The following is a 24,942-nucleotide window of genomic DNA, read 5'->3' on the forward strand; positions in this document are numbered from 1 at the left end:
TTTCTTTCAATGCCAGTTGAATTGTTGTTTGTGTGATAATTGGTAAGTGCCAGAATTACAAAATTTCAAGAAAAATTAAACTTTATTAAATTTTGCTGTGAGAAAACCAAGAAAACAGAAATTTAATATTAAAATCATTATGGGTAGTACACTTTACTTCACTTGTAATATTTGTTGCCATGTATGTATCAAGAATAAGCTTTATAGAAACTGTGGGAAACAAAATAAGATTAAGTTTATTGGCCAACTACAAATTTTTGCTGACCATTTTTATTAAAAATTAAATTCAGTCATGACAGGCATTAGATAATAACTGAACATTTCATCTATAGCTCAGAAAAAAACCAAATGGATCTTTAGTTTTCAGGACGAAATCAAATGGCTGGAAAATGAGTGATAAAAGAAGGCAACAACGCAATTAAAAGTTAGGAAAACACATAGTCAAAGCCATAAAATCCTTAATTTTTCTTTGAAGTTATAATATACATTTATTTAACTCTAATTTGCTGTAAAAAGGCCAGCCATCTATTGGATCTTAACTTAAAATCATTCTAGTTACTAATCATGAGAAACAAAACAAACAAAATAAAAAACATTTTGAAAATTACCCGCCCAAACGTAATCCGAATAGTTATTGATTATTGGAATCCAGTCCAAAACTAGCCGGTCGACAAGGCCGAGCAAAAAGAGGGAAAGTTCAGAAATACGCTTCTAATTTTCAGAAACAACCCATCACAAATTGAATGTACGTATCAACTATTAAGAAAGATAATTTACATCTCATAGGAAGCAACTGAGACCTGTCATTAATCGTATAATATCAGAAGACAACAAAAAGATCAGCATCACCCAAAAAAACAGAGCCAAATAAATTTCAAGATGAAGCAAAGTTGCAAGCCTCAAAATCAAAAAAAAATTATGACGAACTTTAAATAACTTTAATTGCGCATTTTTTCAATGCCAATTGGTCCAAACATTAGCGAGATAAAATTAATGATGGACGCAAAAAACACAGCAATGGCAAAACACCCAAAAATCCCACATTTTATAGGAAAATGAGTAAAACCAAAAAAGCCAAGACTCCATTAGTTAATTACATCATTGTAGGGAATGGATTTTGGTCACCAGAAAGAGGATGTTACTTAATTGACAGACCCAAAGCAAAAGAATTGACAAAAATAATACAAAAGTCACAAAGTTCAAAACTCTTTTTTCAAGAAAAAAATCTATAAACTTAAAAATAAACAATCGCTTTCAAATTACAACACAAACAGATTAACCTCCAACTGCTCAGGAAGCCAGTTTTTTTCATTAATGACAGCGACTAGAAAAATAACAGATACGGCAAAACTCACATTTTTTTAAAAATATTTATCCAAACCACAGTGTTGAACCCATTGAAATTATAAGATATAGGGAACATATAAAATTTTTAATTTAGCAACCACTGGTTCGAATATTCTGCTTCGCCCACGATTTTAAAGTCGTCTTCCTGGTAAAAAAAAATTTAAAGAACACAACAAAAGGACAACAAATGTTGACAAGTGTTGAAAACGGAGTTCTTATGTAATAACATTTTTGAGCTCTCAATACTTCAGTCAAAACATAGCCAAGGGCAAAGAAATTTTTTGTTGGAGCAACCGATAGTTGATGAGCTCTGTCACTATTGTGACTAAGTTACTATTTGACGACAATGCAAACAAAAATTGGGAAGTCTAAATATAATCTATTTTTTTTTACAAAAATTAATTGAAAGTCATTGAAAACGTTAGCTGCGAATTGAAATCACAAAATGGAATCTCTTAAAAAACGGTCGAAGCAATAAGCTTTTTTGATTATCAAGTATATGCTGTATGACAAAAAAAGAATGACTATTGGAGTCAAAAACCAAAAAAAATCTAATCTTTATGTTTGCAGCCGTTAAAATTATGAGCTTTTCACTGAAATCTTTAGAAAAATTTTTTGCTGTTTCTTTCAATGCCAGTTGATTTGTCGTTTGTGTGATAATGTGGAAAATGAGCAAAAGTCAACCTCAAATATAAGCTAAAATGCCAGAATTACAAAATTTCAAGAAAAATTAAATTTTATTAAATTTTGCTATAAGAAAACCATGAAAACAGAAGTTCAATATTAACTTCATTATGGGGAGTCCACTTTACTTCTCTTGTAAAATGTGTTGCCATGTATCAAGAATAAGCTTCATAGAAACTGTGGGAAAAAAAAGATTAAGTTTATTGGCCAACTTCATTTTTTTGCTGACCATTTTTTATTAAAAATTAAATTCAGTCATGACAGGCATTAGATAATAACTGAACATTTCATCTATAGCTCAGAAAGAAACCAAATGGATCTTTAGTTTTTAGGACGAAGTCAAACGGCTGGAATGATAAAAGAAGGCAAAAAGCAATTAAAAATTAGGAAAACGTATAGTCAAAGCCATAAAATCCTTAGTTTTTCTTTGAAGTTATGATATACATTTATTTGACTCTAATTTGCTGTAAAACGGCCAGCCATCTATTGTATCTTAATTTAAAATCATTCTAGTTATTTATCATCAGAAACAAAAAAAAATAAAAAAACATTTTGAAAATTACCCGCCCAAAAGTAATCCGAATAGTTATTGATTATAAGAATCCAGTCCAAAACTAGCCATGAGTTTGCTTCGCATCCAGTCAAAACAATAATTAATCCATATGTTTTCGAAATAGACAAATTAGAAAAAGCAAAATTTTAATAGAACAAAAACTTATGTGATACAACAAAAGCAGATTAATCTACAACTGCTAAGAAGGCGACTTTTGTTTTTCATTGATGAGAACGACCAGAAAAACATCAGATGCGGACCAAATTCACATTGTTTTTAAATAATTATCCAAACTACACTGTTGAACTCGCTAAAATTATAAGACATTGAAAACCACTGATAATTTAGCAAACAATGGTTTGACATGTTTGGTTCTCCCTCAATTTCAAATTCGTCTTCCTGGTGAAGATTTTTTCTGAAGAAGACAACAAAAGGACAACAAATTTTGCGAAGTATTGAAAATGGAGGTTTTATGTTATCACAATTCTGAGCCCTGAAGATTTTAGTCAAATACAACAACGGCAACCACATTTTTTGTTGGAGCTAAGACAGAAAGTTGATGAACTCTGTCACTGCTGTGACAAAGATACTATTTGACGACAATGCGAACAAAAGTTGGAAGTTTAAAACTAACTCATAGATATAAAAAGCAATTGAAAGTCATTGAAATTGTTAGCTATACATTGAAATAGTAAGATGAAATCTTTTAAAAACCGGTAGAAGCAAATTAACACTTTTGATTATCAGGTATATGCCGTATGACAAAAATGACAATTAGAGTCAAAAAGAAAAAAAATCCAATCTTATTGTTCGCAGCCGTTAAAACTATTAGATTTTTACTGAAAATGTTGAAAATTTTATTTGCTTGTTCTTGCAGCGCCAATTGAATCATCGTTAGAGTGATAATTCAGAAAAAGAACAAAGTCACTCTCAAATATAAGTTAAAACGCGAATAATACAAAACTTCATGAAAAATTAAAACTTATTAAATTTTGCTGAAAACTAAGAAATCAATTGTTAAATATGATCAACATTATAGGGAAAACTTTTTATTTCAATTGTAATACATTTTGCGTTGTATATATTAAGACTAAGCTATACTGAAACTGTGGAAATAAATAAGATAGAAGTAATTGGTAAACTTTAAATTTTCGCTGACCAATTCTTTAGAAATTATATTTAATGTCCTGACAGCCATTAGATAATAACTGAACGCTTCATCTATAGCTCATAAGAAAACCAAATTGATCTTTAGTGTTTAGGACGATGTCATGCGGCAGGAAAAAGAATGATAAATGAAGTCAAAAAAGCAGTCAAAAACAACGAAAAGACATCGACAAAGCCATAATTTTTTAGCTTTTCTCTGAAGACACACTTTACTTTTATTCAACCAAGATTTGCTGTTAATAGGCCCGCCATTAATTGAATATTGATTTGAAATCTTTCTAGTCTGTAATCATCAGAAAAAATAACAAAAAAAAGTCAAAAATACTTTGAAAAAGGCGCGCCCAAACGTAATCCGAATAGTTGTTGATTATAAGAATCGAGGATGAGTCCAAAACTAGCCCTGAGTTTGCTGCGGATCTAAAAAAAAACATTTTTTCCCATGTGTTTTTGAAATAGAAATAGACAAATTAGAAAAAGCAGTATTTAAATAAACCAAAGACCATTGATGCATTTTATAATTATTTAGTTAGTTTTTAGAACGTTTGGCAAGTTTTTAATTCCAGAAGACTCCTATAGGAAACAAAAGTACAACAAATATTTTAGAGTTTTTAAACATTGTGACAGCAGATATTAGGTCTATAATTGTGGCATATTTAAAGAAAGTGGAATGAAAAACGTATATGGAGCCATTTTGGAACAAAAAAGCCCCAAATTCGATAAAAAATATCAACCAAAGGACTCGGATAAAACCAATCGGCAAGCCTCCTCTATCCTTAAAAGTAAAACTAATAGCATTGTTTATAACAAGTGTAACAAATTGTAACAATATTAACAAAAATTTGGTCAAAATTACGGAAAATTTGAATAAAAACAACGAAATTTAATCTAATGTTCACAGAACTTCAAACCTCGATAACCCTCTGTAAAAATGAATATCAGAAATACAAGAACATTTTTCAATTCAACATTCAACGCTGGGCGAGATTTCTATTGATAACAGTCTCAACTCCCTACGAGGAATATATCGATCGGCCAAAATTGACGGAACAAAAAAAAACCCATTTCAGTATGTAGTTCCTCAGACCACAAGTGGTTCGGATCAAATACACTTCTCAACGAATATTTGCTCATTTCAGGTCAACTTTTTGAGCAAGTTTTTGGAACATTGATAAAATGTGTGCACCACATTCTGATAAAAAGCAATTATATATACATGCAGTTGAAAATTGATTTCCAAAATTTTTCAAGTAAAAATGGAATGATATCGTAAATCAGTTCCCATTGCTTCAAATCAACTAAACAATTTAAGTTACCGTTAAAATTTTGCCCGGGTTCGACCTGGTAGTTGCGTTGACTCTAAAACTAGCCATGCTGGTCGCTCTACATATCATATTTAAACAGTGATAATTATGTTTTTTTAATCTATTATATCAGGAAGAGCAAACTCTGAAAGAAAAAAAGCAATCTGATAAAAAATTGCACTTTAGTCAGTCTGGAGGTTTTTATCAACTCGAGTGTGTTGGTGAACCTTGAAATAATTCCCCAATTATTGCAAAAATATATTGGCTATTGATGGAAAACACTTTTGTGCCGGAATGGTCGTTTGCATGGCTCAATAACTAGTTGTCTGAATTACCGAAGAGAAGTCATTTGTGTGTAACTACTCGTGACCTAATATGTAAATATCTGCAACACCCGAATTTTCTGGTTGAAAGCGTTAATCATTGGTAAGTAAAATAGCGATAACAAGAGAAAGGTAGATATCAAAACAAAATAATTCCATAAAACTATTTAATTAAAACAAAGCTCAAACAACAATTTTCATATAAAAAAATATTTATATATATATATATATATATATATATATATAAATTTTATATATATAAATAAAACATTATATATATATATATATATATATATATATATATATATATAAATACATATATATATATATATATATATATATATATATATATAAAAACATAGATATAACAAGGAGGCTCGGTAATGTGCGTACGCACATAAGGTTACGACACCGCTAATCTACATTCCTGACTTAATTGGCTACCAAATGATGAAGAGATAGAAAACTTTGAGAAATATACATGTCGTTCCACAAACAACCATTGAAATACAAAAATGCCACCGTAAAGTGCCGATGAACGTTGTTTATAATAGGACTACTAGAAGGGACGATAATAAATAACAAACAACAAGCATTTTTTACGACCAAAACTCGATGTCTATTAAAAAAATCATAACAAAATCATCAAACTCGCATCATATAAAACTTAAAGGAAACAACTTAACCTATACTTTTTTAGAAAAAATATGCAACTGGCTAACAGGTAGACAAAAAAGAGCAGAGAGATGCGAAGTTCAAATATACGTTTCTTTTTTCGAAAACAATTGATTTCACCGTTATTAAGGTCATTAGATATCTACTGAAATCCCTGAAAAGTTCATTTATATATCCAAATGATGCAATTGAGACATGTCATTATCCAATGTTCAATTGCACAAAATTTTAAAACCAATGGGACTTACAAATATTGTTATAAAATAAAAGGAAAACAAAAGTGCTATAAATTGTAAAAATGAAAAAAATTACAAATATTTTATGAAATCTCGTAGTAACAGTAGTAACAAAGACGAGAAACAAATATTTGAGGCTAAAAACTGTTAAGGAGAATAAGTTACAGTTCACTGGAAACGGGTTGCAACCTGTGTTTACAGAGACTGAGCTGCAAATCGACCGAAAAATAAATGTTTTTGAAAACAATTAATCTCAGAAGTCATAACAGACTTCAGATTTCAACAGACAGATAGATTCAGTTGCAAAACCTCAGGAAGCCGATTCGCAACCCCACAAAAAACAACAAGTAAATAAAGAAGCCAAAACTTTGAAAAATTTTACAGGATCATTTTGTTCAGGACACTATAATTATAAAATGTTACCTGCTGTAAATTGTCATTTTCTTGTAATTTTAACATAGAAGACTCTTCCGTATAAAAAGACTACGTAGACATGACAACAAAAGGAAACCCAAAAATTGAGCAGTACAGAAATCTTGAAAACTTTTATTAAATTAATGGTTGAAGCAATCAGTTACAACGTATAACCAAGCGCAAAAAAATATTTTTGAATCAACAAAAAAAACTGAGACTCCAAATTAGTGAGATTGAGATACAATGTTACGAAACAAAGCAAAAAATAAAACAGTTGAAAAAAATTTTATTTCTAACTTTAATTTTTAAGACATTAAAACAACCAGCTTTTAGCTGAAATCTTTAACTAGGTTGAGAAATACGTAATGGGGTAGCAATTGAGACGTAACGTTATCAGGCATATGACGTACAACAACAAAAAGACAGACAAACTTAGGCAGAAACAGAAAAAATCCATAAAATTTTGCGAGATAACTGTCTCTCAGCCCAAACAGCATAAACTATATATTCAAAACATATAACGTATCCAGATACGGCTTTTTCCAACGCTGTGAATTTTCCCTACAATGCTTTCTTTCAGTTTGATTTGTCAATAATGTGATAAATCGACGAGGAAGCAAATGAACTCGTAAAATATGCAATTATGTTAAAAAAATTGAAAACTTGTAGTATCAAAACAAAAAGACCATTAAGTGAGCATAAGACTGTTACGGACATTAATTTATGACCCAAAGGAAATTACTTTTAGCTTGTTTTTACTGAGACTGAGCCCGAACTTGAGAAAAAATATAAAATAATAGCAAAGTTCAAAAAAGACTGATATCATTTTAAAACAACTATTTTCAAAGTCATAGTAGACATTAGATAACAAATGAGAAACTGTCTAGGTTCATTCATACCTCCTAAAAAGTAACTGGGTCCTTAAGTCATTGGGCTACAAAAAGATAACAAGTGGGTGTACAAAGTGGGTGTACAAGTAACTGGTTTTTGAGCTGAGCAAAATATGGCTGCAGTTTTATGGTGTTTACTTGCAGCAAATTTAAAGCAAGTTGGCTAAAAAGGCAAATTTAGTCCCGAAAAAAGTCGAAATTTGAAAAATTCACATAAATTCTAGCCAAAAAAGTCCGATCGAACAATTCGGCAACCCTCCTCTATCTTCATAGATAAAATCAAAAACACTACAAATAACAATTTTTACAAATTTTAGCAAAATTGTCAAAAATTAAGTCAACAATACCGAAATTGTGAATAAAAACAGCTGAATCACGTCTAATATTCACAAAACTTTTAACCTCAATGAACCTATAAAACGAAAACTGAAAAAATCTTTTTAATTCCATATTCTACGTTGGATGGGCTTTATAATGATACCACTCACATTTTTGTACCATGAATGTATCGATCGGCCAAAATTGTCTGAACAAAAACAACCCATTTGAGTATATAAATCCAAAAATATATATAAAAATTTAAAAACACTCTGTGGGCTTATATGTTTATGCTCAACGGACCGTCTGGATTGTGTTGATTGTGTACTACAAAACTCACACTCTGTTGTCTAATCAATTTACTTTAAGCTGAAAGTTTTAGCAATTGCTTTCAACGATTGCTCCTTCTACGTTTTCTAGGCCACAACATGGCGCAATCAACATCGGTAAAATTTTCAAAAGGAGCTCCATTTGATTGCGATAGCGGAACCAATGCAATTAAATTAAGGACAAAATACTCACAACTTTCAATATTGCTGTAAAGGCAAAAAAATCCCCGGACAGAAAACTACTCTTCATACGTCACTCAGCTGCGGATATTTTTTTATCCTACCATAGCATCACACAAAGAGGTAAAGCAAAATGAGACAGAACAAGAAATGCAAAATACAAAACTAGTGGAAATTAATCGATTAGGAAAATAAATTCAAAGGCATTCAATTCCGTGTTCCAATTGTCGATCTTTAATCTTGAAAAGAAACAGATGTCAGAATATAAGCTTGGTTTACTTGCCTTGGAGCTGCAGTATTAAGCATTTTTTTTATTAAAGTAGTCAACACATACACCAAAAAAGAAAAACATACATCTCATGAGTTAGCACATATGAAGATGGCGTTGTGTTCACGAAACCAAGAAATCTCACCTACATCAGATGACAATACACCAACTCTGCAAAACATTAAAAAAAATGCCCGGAAACTTTTTATAGTCGTCTTTGAGACACTGATTCATGAGCAGCCCTAGGGAACTTAGAAGAGGAACTTGAAAAAGATTTCATAATTGGAAGATTGGCCAATTCGGCCATACAAACGGAGCTCCGATGCGAAAAATGAACTATTGTCCGAGCGCTACAATTCACTTTCTCAAGCGAGTGCGGGCATGGAAGACCAAAAACAAATACCCAGAGGCTGCGAGGCTGAAAGCCAAAAATTGAACTGGTTTCCAACCAAACCCAAAGACAATACCTTTATCTTCCAAAACCCCAATTCACAAAAACTTTATAGGCATTAAAAATGCACAAAAACAAGTACCAAGCGGATGCAGTTGCGTTACACCACCACGAGACCTGCACCAAGAACCAATATTGAAACAACCCAAGCAGTGAACTTCCCACAAGACTACTCAAAGGGAAGCAGAAACGGACAACGAGTATGATTCAATAGACACAGACGTAGGCTTTTACATCAGAAAACTTATAATAATTAACTTCTGATAACTTATTGTACTGAAGTGTGCTACACTCAGTAACAAAATTTGATAATCTTAGTGCTATCTTGAGAATTTACGTTATAGTGCGTGAAGCACAAACTGGAATTGGACAAAGTCCACTTTAACGTGTGAACAAATTACTAAGTAGTTTTGTATAAACTACTATTTTAAGATCACTAACTTAAACTGAGAATACCATGACGTAATATAGTCACGCCACATAGAGAATACCAACTTAACCTTGGTAACTTTGTCGACACTGCTATCTCTATCCAATAGGATAATAGAGAACCACATGTCGGCAAGTAAAAAAGGAGCTTGCACGCTCAACCACCAGCACAAATAAGTCCCCGATAACTTCTGATTTAAATCATCCTCCCGTATTGCTCCCTTGCTTAAATCTCAGCATATTTGAGATGGACTTTGTAACAAGTTCTTAACTAAGAACTTTCTAAGTAAGAAAATATTAACTTAGCACAATTTTTGGAAATCAGGTAAGTTCAGCTTAACTTCTCTAAGTTATAAAATAACATCTCTTAGCTTAGAATTTTTCAACCTGTTTTAACTAGTGCTATCTCAATCTTAATAACTTTAACTATTCTATCCCTTAATGCTCGGTTCATATTTGATGCTGTTTAACACAACTTATTAATTCATATTTGCATTTAACTGTCTTTAATATTTAACTATATACCAAAAGTAGAACTAGGGGTTGAACTCTCAAGTTACACATCTGGTCCCGCAATTAACCTCGTCGTTTAAGTATCTAATGTACGGACCAGCAGTAAAAATGGTGGTCCCAGAGAGGCTAATTCAATTTAACTTATTCACTTAATATAGATAGGCAATTCCAATTTTACTTGCTCATCTAAATTATTTAAGACATTGAATTTAACTTAAAGTAACTTGTTTAATCTAACTAATCAAGAGGTTTCTCATTTAAATTCTCAACTGAATTTGATTTAAACTAATCTTCTGTTTTAGACAGTTTTCATTAAATAACTTCAGTCCTTTAAGCAATGACCAGTCCTGGTGGTAGTACTCCTACCCCTACTGTTACCCCCAGCTGAAACCCCATAACACATCCAAACCTTTCACTTGTACCTTTCTCAGGCAATGATCCTAATCAGGATGCTACTTCTTTTTGGAACTCTGTAGAAAACAAAATAGTCTTTTCATTAGGAACTAGGCCTACAGAACCCGCTGCACAAACTAGCTATCATAAAAGGCAACAGTCCTTATTCGGTTCACTTTTAACTGATACAGCACTAGATTGGTTTGAAAGTGAAGTCACAGATGCTACAAATTGAAATACTTTTAAATATGAATTTATAATAAGATTCACAGACGGTAGAGACCAATTTAGATTTAGAGTTGAGGTTGAGAACACATACAGACAGGAAGGGGAATTGATAAAGAACTATCTACATAGAATAAAGAGTGGAGTTGATAAATGTTGGCCAGAAAAGATACCAACAAGCATTGCAGGTGATGACAATATGAGAAAGGAGAAGGAAACCCAACAAAGACAACAAACTCAGAAAAACATAGATTTTTCTATGAGAAGACTAAGACTACAAGGTTTGAAACGCAAAGCGCACGAGAAACTTATTGAGAACCCTTCAATATTTTGGACTCAGTTTGTTGATCACTTAGTCGTCAAAGACGTTTTCTGTAACAACAGAGTCTGATGGAGCTACAGGACTAGATAAACTTAAAACACTTGAGAGCAAAATCAATGATTTAACCAGCCTTTTCAAAAGCAACGAAGTAAATGTTATAGATACTTCTATACCTAGAGACCCGAAGATAAAAGGCAGGCCTAACAGTACTAGATTCTGTGATTATTGCAGAAGCAAAGGTCATTCCATCTCTAGATGCACAAAAAAACAGATAGACGATAGTGTTAATAAACTGAGAAAAGAACTAGTTGAACCAGGAAAGCAAAATATAACATTCTCTAATGATTATAAAAAGAATAACCGAGGCAATACAAGATTCAATGGTACTAGAAACCAAGGCTATCATCCAAGAGGTGGCTACACAAACTATAATCCTAGGATCGACAAGCCTAACTATCAACAACAAAATACATCTTTTAGCAGCTATGGCAATAGATTCACTCAACCATACGAACAAACCTTCCCTCAGCGAATTACTTATAGAAATATTGAACCAAATCTTGAACAACAATCACCATCACCCCAACAACAGCAACAGTCACAACAAGGTGCAAGCGTCTATACACCAACAATCTACAATCTACAACTAAGTCAATTAAAACCTAAAAATACTCAACAACAACCAAATCAATTAAGTTTTGTTGACGGTGACGATGACTACGTAAATGCTATAACTTCTTTCCTTTAAACTATTAAAGTCTCCGAATGCTACTAAAGTAAGTAGTACTAAGTCAAGAACATACTTAAACTTATATCACTTTGCCACCGGAGACATTAAAAATAATAGTGGTTAAGAATTTATGATTGACCCAGGATCAACTTGCACTATCATCAATCATTCTACATACCTTGCTCTAGTAAACGTCGGACAAAATTTGCATCTACAAAGTACAAATTGTGATTCAAAAACATATACTGGTTCCTCAATCAGAAAGCTTAGCTACACAACTATCCAATTTAGTTTTGAAACCGACGGTAAATATACAATCCCCCATAAAGTATTCGTTACTAAAGAACAGAGACAGAACATAATAGGTTTGGATTTTTGTCATTTGTTTCTAAAGGCACTTCACTTTGATATTCCCGCAGTAGAGATAAAAACTGAAAAACACTTAATTTGCTGCGTCTCACTCAACAATGGAAAGATTATCCATACATAACTAAAATGACTGCTTTAAACATAGCGCAACCGATCTTTCTACAACAGAAACGTACACAATTGCACAAACAAAAGCACCCCAGTCAAGTTTTGTTTCAGCCAGGAACATAATTCATGCCTCATGTTAATGTTGCAAAAACTGACCTAGTCTTTTTAAACACACTATGCCCACAACCTGAAGAATTTCTACCCATATTCATGGAAAATCAGAAGAATCACCCAACACAGATAAATAGAGGAATAATAGGATATGCTATGTGTGATATAACCCACAAACCTATACAAAGGTACAATATCAAAAATTGTGCTGAATTTACAAGTACAATACTAAACGAACTAGAGGACTATGACAGTTGTTTTATACTAAACACAGTAGTAAACAATTTAAAAGAAGGACAACAAATTCAAACTAATTCTTGCATTAGATATGTAGATTTTCGTACCCAGTCTATATTTGATTCTAATATGCCTATAGCGCACACAATATCCTCAGATGCGAAAATAAGAAAAGGTTTTGCTAACACAATCTCAAAAAGGAAGCCCTTATTAAAGGAGTACTGTAAAAGTAGGAACTGAGATATAGGTGACATAATAACTTTCAGAGCAGATAATAACCTAGTATATAATCTCATCACTAAGGCTAATCATTATGAGAAGCCAACAACTGATACAATCACAACAACGCTACCTGCTATGAGTGATCACGCTAGGACTAAATTTACGCTGTATAGCGGTGCCAAAAATAGCTTGTGGTTTGGACGAAATGGATTAGAGAGAGATATCTTCTCTAATTGAACAAACATTTAAGAATTCAGGAAAATTATCTATGTGTATACAAGCAAAGACGATATTGATTTAGTGAAACTACAAAAAGTAGAAACCAATACACTAGAATAGTGCTCAAAATTATTGAAAGCGAGTTAATAGAAAAATGCAAAGAAGATGATAGAGAATTAGCCACAGACTTTTCTACCGAGGCCAAAAAATTATTTAGACCTAGAGTCAATGACCAGTTTCCTAAGTTTAGAGATAAACTACAAAGCAACCGAATCATAAATAAAACGTTTAGTGTTTTCAAAAATAAGCAAAATGGAAATACAGCCCAAGACATAGAGCATCTAGAAAAGTTTCTGGATAATTTCGATTTTTCACAAAATGATTTGACTGACGATGAATTGATTGAGTTAATAGAAAAAATAATTGAGGATAATGATGTTTATTCACATCTTAAGTATGATATTGGTAGAACTAAACATAAATTTCATTTGCCCCTAAAGAAAGACGCTACCTTTAAAAAACAACGACCTAGCAAAATAACCATTCATCTCAGAGATAAATTAGAAAAGCTAATGGATGAATTAAATCAAGCTGGAAAAATCAGAGAGCTTAATGAGAACGACGATATGCATAGTTGGTTTGTCAGTCCTACTATCATATTACCTAAGAAAGATTATGTAAAACTAGTCATCGATGGTAGATAACTAAACTCTATAACTGATACAAGCAATTCTAGTTGCCCAATTGAACCACTAAACGTTCTAATGACAAGAAAAACCGGAACTATTTTTACAAGTAGTGACTTATCATCATTTTATAATCAAGTACCACTAACCGAAGATACACAGAAGGTTACAAGTTTTATTGTAGGAGGCAGACAGTACACTTATCAAATAGGATTTTATTGTCTAAAGCCTTTACCCAGTTTGTTTAGCAAACTAATGCATTATGCAATTGGACCTCTTATAAAGCGTAAATAAGCCATAAAATACAATGACGACACTCTCTTACAAGCTAAAGATAAACAAGAAATCTTCACAATAGTAAAAGAGTATCAATCTTTGCTTCGAAAGGCATGCCTTAAAACAGCCCCCGAAAAAACAATGTTTTCTTACAAAAAATGAGATTTCTAGGACATGTTATATCTAAAGACGGACTATCGCCTATTGCTTCGCGCATAGATGATATCAGAAACGTAAAAACGGCAGAATCAAAAACAGAAGATTTAAGAGTTTTAGGAATGATGGGTTTCTATCACACCTATATTTTAAAGTTTCACATAGATGCAAAACCTCTATATGATATAACTAAAGATACAACATTATTCAAGTGGTTACCAGAACACTAAAAAGTTTTCACAAACCTTAAACAAAGATTCTGTCACGAAATTTCTAACGCATTTCCTTCTAGTGACTATCCCTTTCATATACATGCTAATTCTTCTAACTTAGGAACAAGTTGTGTTCTTACACAAGATTTTGCTGATAGAAAACGTATGATTTCAGCAAACTCAAGAGAATTTGATAAAGCTGAACAGAAGATGTCCCCTCAACATAGAAAACCACGCGGAATAATATCTCCATTAAACATATGAATTTTATGTTATTGGATCCCCTTTTCCAATTTATCTATATTGTGATCAGAGACCAATTCTATTTCTTTGGTTACGACGAGGACAAATGTCAAATCGTTTCTTTAAGTATCAAGTTGTAATAACTAAGTTCCAAAACTTGCAAACTATATACACTGAAGGCAAAAACTTAGCGTCCCCTGACATTCCTAGCCGAAACGTTTTTTTAGCAGATGCTAAACTTTATCAACTAGAACACAAAGTAATACATAAAGATATAAAATTCCATATTAACGGAAAAGCAATAAACTATCATGTATTGCATCAAGGCAATGAGGACGCAACAGCTAACGACTGTTATCCAATCATTGCTCAATTCAAAGGCGAAAAAAAAAGAAACTAATCAATATAAACGATGAAGGTGACTTTAGTGCAGATGATGCAACAGACTACACAGATGAGCATTGTTATGTTAAACACAGTTTTTCTTTTTGTTTTCGCTATGGCACACAAAAAATCAAATAAAGAAATTAACTTCAGAACCAACTAGTGAGTATGACGATCACTACTATTCCGAGATAGAAGAAATAGCTGAAATAAGTGATGATCGAGAAAGTTACGATGATCAAGATTGGCTAGACCTAGTAAAAGGTAATAATGAAAATTCACTTATTGAAGAATTATAATCTGCTAAAGCCGACTATATTAGACGTACAAAATTTAAGAAACTTATTGAACCAGAAGCTTTTCAAAACATCTCAGAAAAGGAAGCACACACAGATACGTTAGATTTAATAGCTAAGTTTACAGATTTTGCAAAAACGCAAATCTGGACACTGATAATATTCTTGAAGAGCAAGCAAACGATTCCGTTAGAGACAAATTTAGAGACTCGTTAAAAGTAGGCAAAGCTCCAGAAAAGGACTACAGAATTAAACAATCTGAAGCATTACAAACTTATAGAAATAATTTCAACATGTTATTTCTAGAGAGAGAATATGATTTACTCTGTTTTTCTGAACCTTTTGAAGACGGATCTTTTGACGTTAGGATATGTGCACCGCCGTCACTATTTATCAAAATATTCGAGGTCGCACATACGCATCAACTTAGTTGCCACAGAGCCGAAAGCACAACTTACAATAGAGTTGAGCGATATTTCTAATGGCCCGGTATGTTTAAATGGATTGAAATAATAATGTTAGATTGCTTAAGTTGCCAAACTAATAAGTCAGCACGCAAAGACTTGAACAAAGCACCCTTGGAACCATGGGGACAATTAGAAGCTATACCCCTACATACACTTCATATTGATCATAAAGGTCCACTACGACCACTTAGTAAAGGAAATAGATTTTGTCTTGTAATAGTACATGTCTTCTTTAGATTTAAACAAGTATATCCTAGCAAGAATGGCGAAGCTCTCGAAACAGTAAATCAACTAGAGAAATTTATAACTACGTTTGGTATACCGCAAAAAATAGTACATGATAAAGGCAATGCTTTTATTAGTAATGATTTTTTCACTACACAAACGAAATGGGAATTACACTATGCCCCCGAACTGCATATTCACCGTGTACTAACGGCAAAGTAGAAGTACAAAATAACGTTTTAAATAATTACCTAAGACATTTTATTAGTAAAAGTGGATCTAATTGGTCCGAGTACACTAGTAAATTTGCATTTTCACACAAAACTGCAGTAAACTACAGTAAATGATATATCTCTTATGAAATACTATTCGGAGCAAAACCGCAAATACCCTTAACACTAAAGTTAGGACTATTGCAAGATAATCAAAAGAAATGCACATCAGAATTTTGTAGTAATCTACCACCACACTCGCATAGTGAAAAAACTTGTAATAACAAAAACATAGAGAAGTTATTACAAAACAGATTATCTAACGAAATGTTAAAGCGAAAGAAGACATTTAAAACTATATATTCGAATACCTACACTAAATCTGGACAGACTACAAATAAAGCACACAAGTATAGGAATAGATTTAAACTCGGAAAGCCTATACCTGAAGGTGGAAAAGTACTATTAGAAAATCTTTCTAAAGGACTACTAAAGTCTAAAAAGCTACAATAGCTACGCTCAGGACCTTACACAGTGCAACGGATGTTAACTAATACTACATATGAAATACATCACGACAAAACATATGAAAAGAAAACCGTGCATAGAAATCAAATAGTACCTTATTACCCGAAAGAAGAGAAAGTACATCAGTTAGTTGAGAACTATGTAGTTCCAGACGACACTGATGATTACTATACTCATTATAATAAGCAAAATATAGCCAGATCTAATGCTCATAGTGGCGCACAACATAATGCTATTTCGAAGTGGCCCTTAGTAGAAACACGCTCAGGACCTTACACAGTGCAACGGATGTTAACTAATACTACATATGAAATACATCACGACAAAACATATGAAAAGAAAACCGTGCATAGAAATCAAATAGTACCTTATTACCCGAAAGAAGAAAAAGTACATCAGTTAGTTGAGAACTATGTAGTTCCAGACGACACTGATGATTACTATACTCATTATAATAAGCAAAATATAGCCAGATCTAATGCTCATAGTGGCGCACAACATAATGCTATTTCGAAGTGGCCCTTAGTAGAAACACAACATACTGTTAATCATAGTACTACACTATAGCCAACATTTAACGTTGAAGCTACCCCAACAAAAAATTCAGGCTTAGAATCGCTACAAATACGATAAGATAATAATAATACACATATTCAAGGCACAAGCTCTTCTAATTTTCTACCCCCGCGCCTTTCAACCCCCTACTCTATACAAAATATGTATTCACCAAATAGCCCATAGCAAGAAAGTTTTTCTACCCCACCTGATAATACTAGTAGATTTAAAGCTACACGCAAATTATTCCCCCAAGCAACGCATAATAGCCCCACATCATCACCTTATAATTCTACACCTACAGCATCACCTAATATTTCTAATTTACCAGACGCAAATGAAGTATTGAGCAGACCTCAGTGTAATAGAAAACCTTTGGTGAACCTATTCCTTCTGACTTGCTACATAAATTCAAAAAGAAATAGAGACACAAAATAATATCTTTTAAATAATATCTTTTATATTAAAAAGCGTCACCACGCACAAAAACCATAAAAAATTAATATATACAAAAACAAAACAAAAAAGCTTGATTATAACTCAATAATACACACCAAATACTACGACATCAGTTTTTTTCGTCTCCTTTTCTCACCTACAAATGAAGTTCTAAGAGACTCTTCACGGTGGCAGCCGGCAACGTCTTTTTTCCCAAAAATCAGGCACTCCTGATAGTTGAGGTCCCTCAACATCTTGTAACACCGTTGCATTGTTGGCCCGGTCTTCGGACACCACCACGCCTGAGAGAGAGAGAGCCCAAACCCTTTGCTCTAGTATATCAAGTTGTTCCTCTTGTTCTTCTGTTATGGACACACCCATTTTCAGGAACCGTTTGAAGAACTAAAATTATTGCTTCCTTAACATTCTATTTCACATATCCCTTCTACAAAACCTATCACTACCCTTTTTCCCCCTTATCATCCCGTGACAATCATAAATAAAACAAAATAGTTTTGTTAAATGAAATTTTAAATCCTTCCCTAAGAAGAATTCGATCAGTTCAGTTGTCCATTTCGAAACACATCAAGTCTCCCGCATTGTCCAGGGACTGAATCTATTCCTCACTCGACATATTCCGGCGACTTCTTTGTCCCATAATGCAAGATGTGGTTAAGAATATGCCGTAGACATGAAAAATAAGAAGCTGAGGGCATCCAAGCCGAACACTCCTGTTTTAAGAAACGCCTTATAAATGTAACGGTGCACGTTCTCTTACGACCAGAGATGGGGGTAAACTCCAACCCATCGACAGTCAATCGGTAGTTCACCGTTTCTAACTCTTCCTTCATTTCATCATCAGGACAATAATAATCAAGAGGATAACAACTCATGGCTGAACATTAATATATACAACAAAAAAGTTAAAAGACTAAATTGGGAATAGAAAAATTGAAATTAAAAGAAAGATAAGAATGTAAAAGTTAAAGACGAAATAGATTGAAACTAAAAGTCAAAGAAATTTAAGTTAACAAGAAGAAAATTTGAATTTAAATTTTAGAAATTACTATGCAAGAAAAAATCAACTATAGTCAACAAGAGTTTAAGGCAAAAGCAAAAAGCCCACTCAACACAAATCTTACAAGAAGTATGCGATTAATCACCATTGCAAGCTGTTTGACACACATAACTTCTATACATGTTCAACACTCATGCATTTTCAAGATTTACGCATATCTTTTATTGCAAACTAACGCTGAAAACACATGTTACTCAAAACATAGCTAAGTAGAAACAAGTCTTCCATGAGCAGATAACTTATCTAAGTTAAATACCTTAAGTACAGAAATTTCAACTCTGCAAACTATTTAACCACACTGAATTATTCAGGAAACGCACATTTAAGAAATATATGTAGTCAACAGATAAGAGCTAACCTTACTAGTTTAAGGTCCCGCGGAATGTCTAAAATAAACATTAAAGAACTTATGAACAAATAACTAACCGCACTTTTAAAGTCCCAAGTAAGAATTATGTCACCTAAGTGCAAACCTTACACAAATCTCAGAAAGAGTAGGAACTCAATAGATTTATCCACTCCACAACTCAGACTACATATTTGCACAAACACATGCTTGCTCTAATAGTTCACAAAAATTTACAACACACAAATTAGAAATACCGCACTATAAATCCCAAAAAAAATTCAAGTTATTGAATTTATTTCTGCTCCCGCTTTTTATTAACAATTCCGATTTTGTTCAAATTTTCAGATTTCGAAAGTAAAATTTGTGATTAGTAGAAATACCCTGAAAAACAAACAACTGACTTTTGAAAAGAAAGAGAGTTAGCAAAAGTTTTAAATAAAAAATGAAACTTTTCTATATTGTTACCTTCCAATCTTTAAATTGTTCCACTTTAGACGCTATACGCGATAGATAAGTGAAAGTTCGTCGTATGACATACACAAAAATAGTTATTAATGTGTTCAGAGTAGAATTTTTTGCGTCCAAAAAGTTCCACAATTTCATAACAAGGACATGAAAATGGTGAAATTATAATTTTTGCGTAGAAAAACCAAGATAAAATAAGTTTAAATGAAAACAACTTGTTTTTCGCTGTCTCATACACTTACTAGTGGCCCATACAATGTTCAGTTAAGCGATTAGTAGATCTGAAGCTTTAGCTTTAGAACAACAACAATTTTTGATTTTTCCCCATTTATTAAGATACGGTATAGAATGAGAACTCCGGGCCCATAAATATACTGAAGAGTTTGTTGATTTTTTTTGTTTCGAACAACTTGCCTACACAACAGCTAAAATAGACAAAAAAAATTAGCTCTAGAAAGTTTGTAAACTTTTTGCTTATTATTTCTATATCAGACAAGGATATGATGCACAAACTACCTTCACCCCAAAAGTCATCAACCTTGCTATCTTAGTTGTCGAGAAATTCAACTTTCACGATTCGCCCATGTATTAAGATTGATTATAGGCTAAATACGCAACTTCGTGAAGTAACTGACAAAATAGGATTTACTCAAGTTAATATTATGCCACCTTTTGACCTAGCTACTATTGACAGACAACGAATGATACACTGTTCATTTTGCATTCCAGAAATGGTCGAAAAACACATAATTTTTGCCAAAGTTCAATATTAATTCTTATTTTTATTCTCAGTCAGTAACTATAGAAGGAGTTCAGTAACTATAACCCTTCAGATTGAACATAGTACAAGACTGACAATTCAGAAAATTTCTAAATTTTAACAAACACTACTCATATTTAACACATTCATCAACAGTTTACACATTGCATAACACAATTAGAACCCCCTTAAAGCTGATCAATCTTATTTTACGACCAAAGTCTCGTTCGACCAAAACGGTTTTCTTATTTCGCTTCTTATCAGCTCTGATACACTTGTGAAGGTTTCTATTAAGGCAAATCAGAAGTTGAAAATTAACAGTGAACTAAACAGTTTAACCAGTTGTCAAGTTTCAAACGAAGCAAGAACTGTAGTATTCCTTGCTACTAATTCTAACGAAGACCCTATTGCTGTCTTCTGGGGAAACTATGAACCTCAACAACAGTTTATTAATTCAAATTCATTCTTCAAGTTTAGTTGACTTAGATATTTCAAATGTCCCTTGTTTGGTTTTAGAACCATCAACTGATCAATGAATATTCCGCTAAACGATTATTGGATTATAGCTTCAAGAACAAACTTCTCAAATTCTTACAGTCCTAATAACATCCCGCATAAAACCTTAAAATATAACAATACGTCAGCCACAATTGATCGATCGTACATTTCATTAAAGAAAACATTGTTATTTTTTTCGTTAAAGACCGGTTTGTAAACTTAGAAATAATTGTTTGTTAAACCCCTAACAAAACAGAATATATTGAACGCTTTCATTTCCAATTAAACAACAGAGACGAAATACACCTTGATATCATCGAAGCTCCCTTTACTGTAGACCCTTAATCTATGTTACCACTCTCCCTTGAAACACAAGTTCTTACTGCTCTTGCATACGACCCGCTATCTTATATTAGAATATTTCTCCAACAGAAAATATTGAAATTCGGAAATAAAACTGTAACACTTGATAAGTGTTTTGTTTCTAATCAACAGAGAATAGTTGCATTCTTTGGTAACATCAGAAAAGAACGCAAAACTTGTTATATTTTGGGTACTATATAAGCCCACTCACATTCACGAGCTAAAATATCAGATTATTTTCACGGATAATATTATATTGAATTTGTTAGACGCACCTTATACTGTCTTCGTTTTTTATATGGAAGACTGAGAAATCAAAAAGTCACCAGCAATAGACGAAGTAATAAACGTAAGTTACAAAATGTTTCTCTGCATATTACTTTGCTTAACTCTGTTCCCACCTGTTGCAACTGATATTGAATCTGAAATTGCTCAATGTATTGCAAAACTAGATTTACTCATTGAATTTAACGATTCTCAACTACACTTCATACAATGTGTCATAGATAGAAATAATTGTTTTGCTGAAGAAATCCCGCACCTTAAATTTTTAAAGCCTCCTGAAAAGCTGTCAGTTTCAGAGATATGGTCAAAAATCAACGAACATTCACTGCCATCACTGAATATAGACAAGTTCTTTAAAGAAAAACCTAATCCTTTATGACTTACATAGGAACTCAAATTTGTTCTGTTCTGTTTCTCAAACTTATTGCTATAATACCTCTTGCTTTTCTCTGCGTTAAAACTGCTTGCTCCGCAAATTATGTGGTCTCTATTATTTTTTTGCATTACTACTCTTAACGTCTCTCGCTGACGCCAGACCAATTGAAAAGATGAGTATCTATGAAAATACAGCTCCAGACCTTGATGTTATCCACTTTGATTGCTCAAAAATGATCTCAAATCAGATGCATTCTCTCAACAAAGTAGCACCCTGCAAAATTCGCCCTGATAAAATTAGAACTAATCAAGCACGAGTCACTCTCTACTAAAGAAATTATAAAGTTAAGGTAGAAGCAACTATGTGTAAAGCAACCAAACAGCAATTACGTTGGTTTTGCGATTCCTTTGACTCTAGCGGCATAGATGCCAGACATAATACTATTACTAATTCAGTTAAGCTTGATGCTCAGAAATGCAAATTTGCAAAAGAAAGAAAAAAGATAAAGCTCTCCCCTTCTTCCAGTTCAGTAGAATTCGATTTTGACAAATCTTTGTTCTCAAACTTTACCTCAGGCGATATTGGAACTGGAAACATTGAATGTAACTCCCGAGGTTGGATTACACTCTACACTTATGAAACATATATGCAAAATGTTAGCCTGAGTGTAAACCTCAGAGATGGCACAGTTAATAACTGGCAAAATATACCTCCACCTTGTCCTTTATCAGCCGGAGGCTGCGATTCTACATCTAATGATCCATTTGCATACACTTGGGATGGACCCAATAATTGTCTTTTCGCTATGATTCGCACTTTTGACGCTCAAATAATTAAAGCTAACGACAAATACTATATAGTAAAGGATCCTAAACTTAGCTCAGCGCAGTCAATTTTTGATTTACAAAGTTTTATGTTCCAAGTTTACAATAAACCAAAGTCTTTATGTAGCCATCCACAAATAGTATACCCTACGCCTTATGATTCTCTATATATTAGTCTTCGTGACGGTTTCGATATGAATACTGGAGAACCCATTCATAAATTTAAATCTGATGCCGGTGCTATCACGCATAAAAATAAATATGATTCCAGTGACAATAAAACAGTTGATACAAAACATTTTCAAATTTATGAAAATATTGATTTCGAAGCCCATCTTGGAACGAAAATTGACTATTTGCATATTAATAATCTTCAGCAACTTCAAACTTCTACTGTAGAGCTATTAGGAAATGAATGTGAGTTAGAACGCTCAACTATTCTCAAAATTTTAAAGATTTCTCATGAAAATCCGCGTTTAGCTGGATATACCTTAACAAGAAACAGATCTATGTTTATCAAAACAAACGGCAATGTTGCCTGGCTATATAATTGTTCTGAATTTCATTCATCCTTACAAATTCTCAGTAAGTTCTATAACCGAATACCAATTCTCTATGAAGATGAAATGCATTTCGTTGATCCGATTTCTAGACAAACCGTCACTGAAGCCGAAGAACAATTATGCTATGATAAACATTCAAACTTATTTCAACTAGATGTAGATGATGACTATTCATGGGTTGAAATAACCCCAAAAATAAAAAAAGTAAGAGGACTTGCACTCTTTAACACACACATAAATATTCAACAAATTGCAAATATAATTATTGCAGGCATTCAGGCTTCTATCTACACATATAAGGAAATGATGGCTTTCTGGAATTCAATAAATTTCAACTCCAATATGAAAGGAGTTCTCAAACACTTTACTAAGTCACTATTAGGTAGCAGAGAATCATTTTCAAATTTTTCAGGCACAATTTATTATAAGTCTAGAACTATTTATCTAGATTCATTCAATTCACCCGACTTCTTTAATAATCAATTTGTTGAAACCTTTGGCAAAATACAATATATAATTGAGCGATGCGGAATCTTCTTTGCCGTTTTCTTGTTCATTAAGCTAATCATCGACATAGTCTTATGCTTAATTCGAGCAATGCAAATTAATAAATTTACAGATGCATCTATTCACTTTGGTAAAGCACTCTTTGCTGCCACATTTGATTTAATGTCAGTTCCGATTCTGACTTCCATCTATCAAGCAACTAATTCAGAGAATAATAATACTGGTGAAAATAGAGAACGAACAATGCAAGTTCCTGAATCTGATAATGCTACTGCTAAGAAACGATTTATTCAAATCCCAACTTATAGAGAGAATACAGGTTTACAAGCTATAAGATTTGAGAATAAAAGTGCTTGTCCAAACCTAAATGATGAGAATAATAGAGACGAAAATAGAAACGATCACAGCGTTCCTACGTCTCCAGTGTAGGATTAATTCCTCTATCACTCTAGTATCTTCAAACTATATAATGATCATACAATACAGACTGACTTCATATTTACTTCTGATTTACTTTAAAATAGAATACAAAAAAACAATAAAAAGAGGATACTTGCAAAATAACTTCGAAAAAAATACTGTTAGAATTGAATAAGAGTAGAGAATACTTGATATTTCAGGAACTTTCTTCAATCCCTAACGAATTGATACCAGTCTTTCAGAAGGAACCTTCGAGTGGTTGGCCCGAATACAAAACACAATCAACTTCTAAACCTCAATTTGGAGTTAAACAACTTGACAGACTAGTACAACCCACAACTCACGTTACCCCATCTATAACTTTTCTCTCAGCTATCAAGATTTCAGCAGTACCAACTCAAGCAACTAGTGCAACAAATTCATCTACGACAGTTACATCATCCAAAAGGAGAACTAAAACCGCAGATACAATTGCAAAGAAACAACCACGTAAACAATTCATTAGAGAGACATTCAGCCCAGCGACACCGCTAGAAGTAAATATACCCAAGACAAACAGTACGGTACCCAACGTCTTAGCAAACACTACAACTACTCAATCATTACGACCAAATTTTCTTAATTGTCATCAGCACACAACTAACTCCATGCAAGACCGCCTACAAAAACAGCATCAAGCTGAAATACAGGCTAAAACTACGATACGAATTTAATCTATCAGTTGCAACCCAACATCAACAGATTCAATCTCATTGGTTAATT

General features: G+C 32.9%; 1 protein-coding gene across 1 annotated transcript in view; it reads left to right on the forward strand.

The window, feature by feature from the left end:
* The first annotated feature begins 3,562 nt into the window (after positions 1-3,562).
* The window catches only part of LOC142336380 (kelch-like protein 18), a 117,455-nt gene continuing 96,075 nt past the window's right edge, over positions 3,563-24,942 (forward strand). Inside the window, exon 1 of the mRNA XM_075385169.1 lies at positions 3,563-3,575. The gene's annotated coding sequence lies outside the window, so the exon portion shown is untranslated. The remainder of the gene's footprint in view (positions 3,576-24,942) is intronic.

The sequence above is a fragment of the Convolutriloba macropyga genome, chromosome 1 (genome assembly GCF_964194025.1).
Source record: "Convolutriloba macropyga chromosome 1, txConMacr16.3, whole genome shotgun sequence".
Classification (NCBI taxonomy): Eukaryota; Metazoa; Xenacoelomorpha; order Acoela; family Convolutidae; genus Convolutriloba; species Convolutriloba macropyga.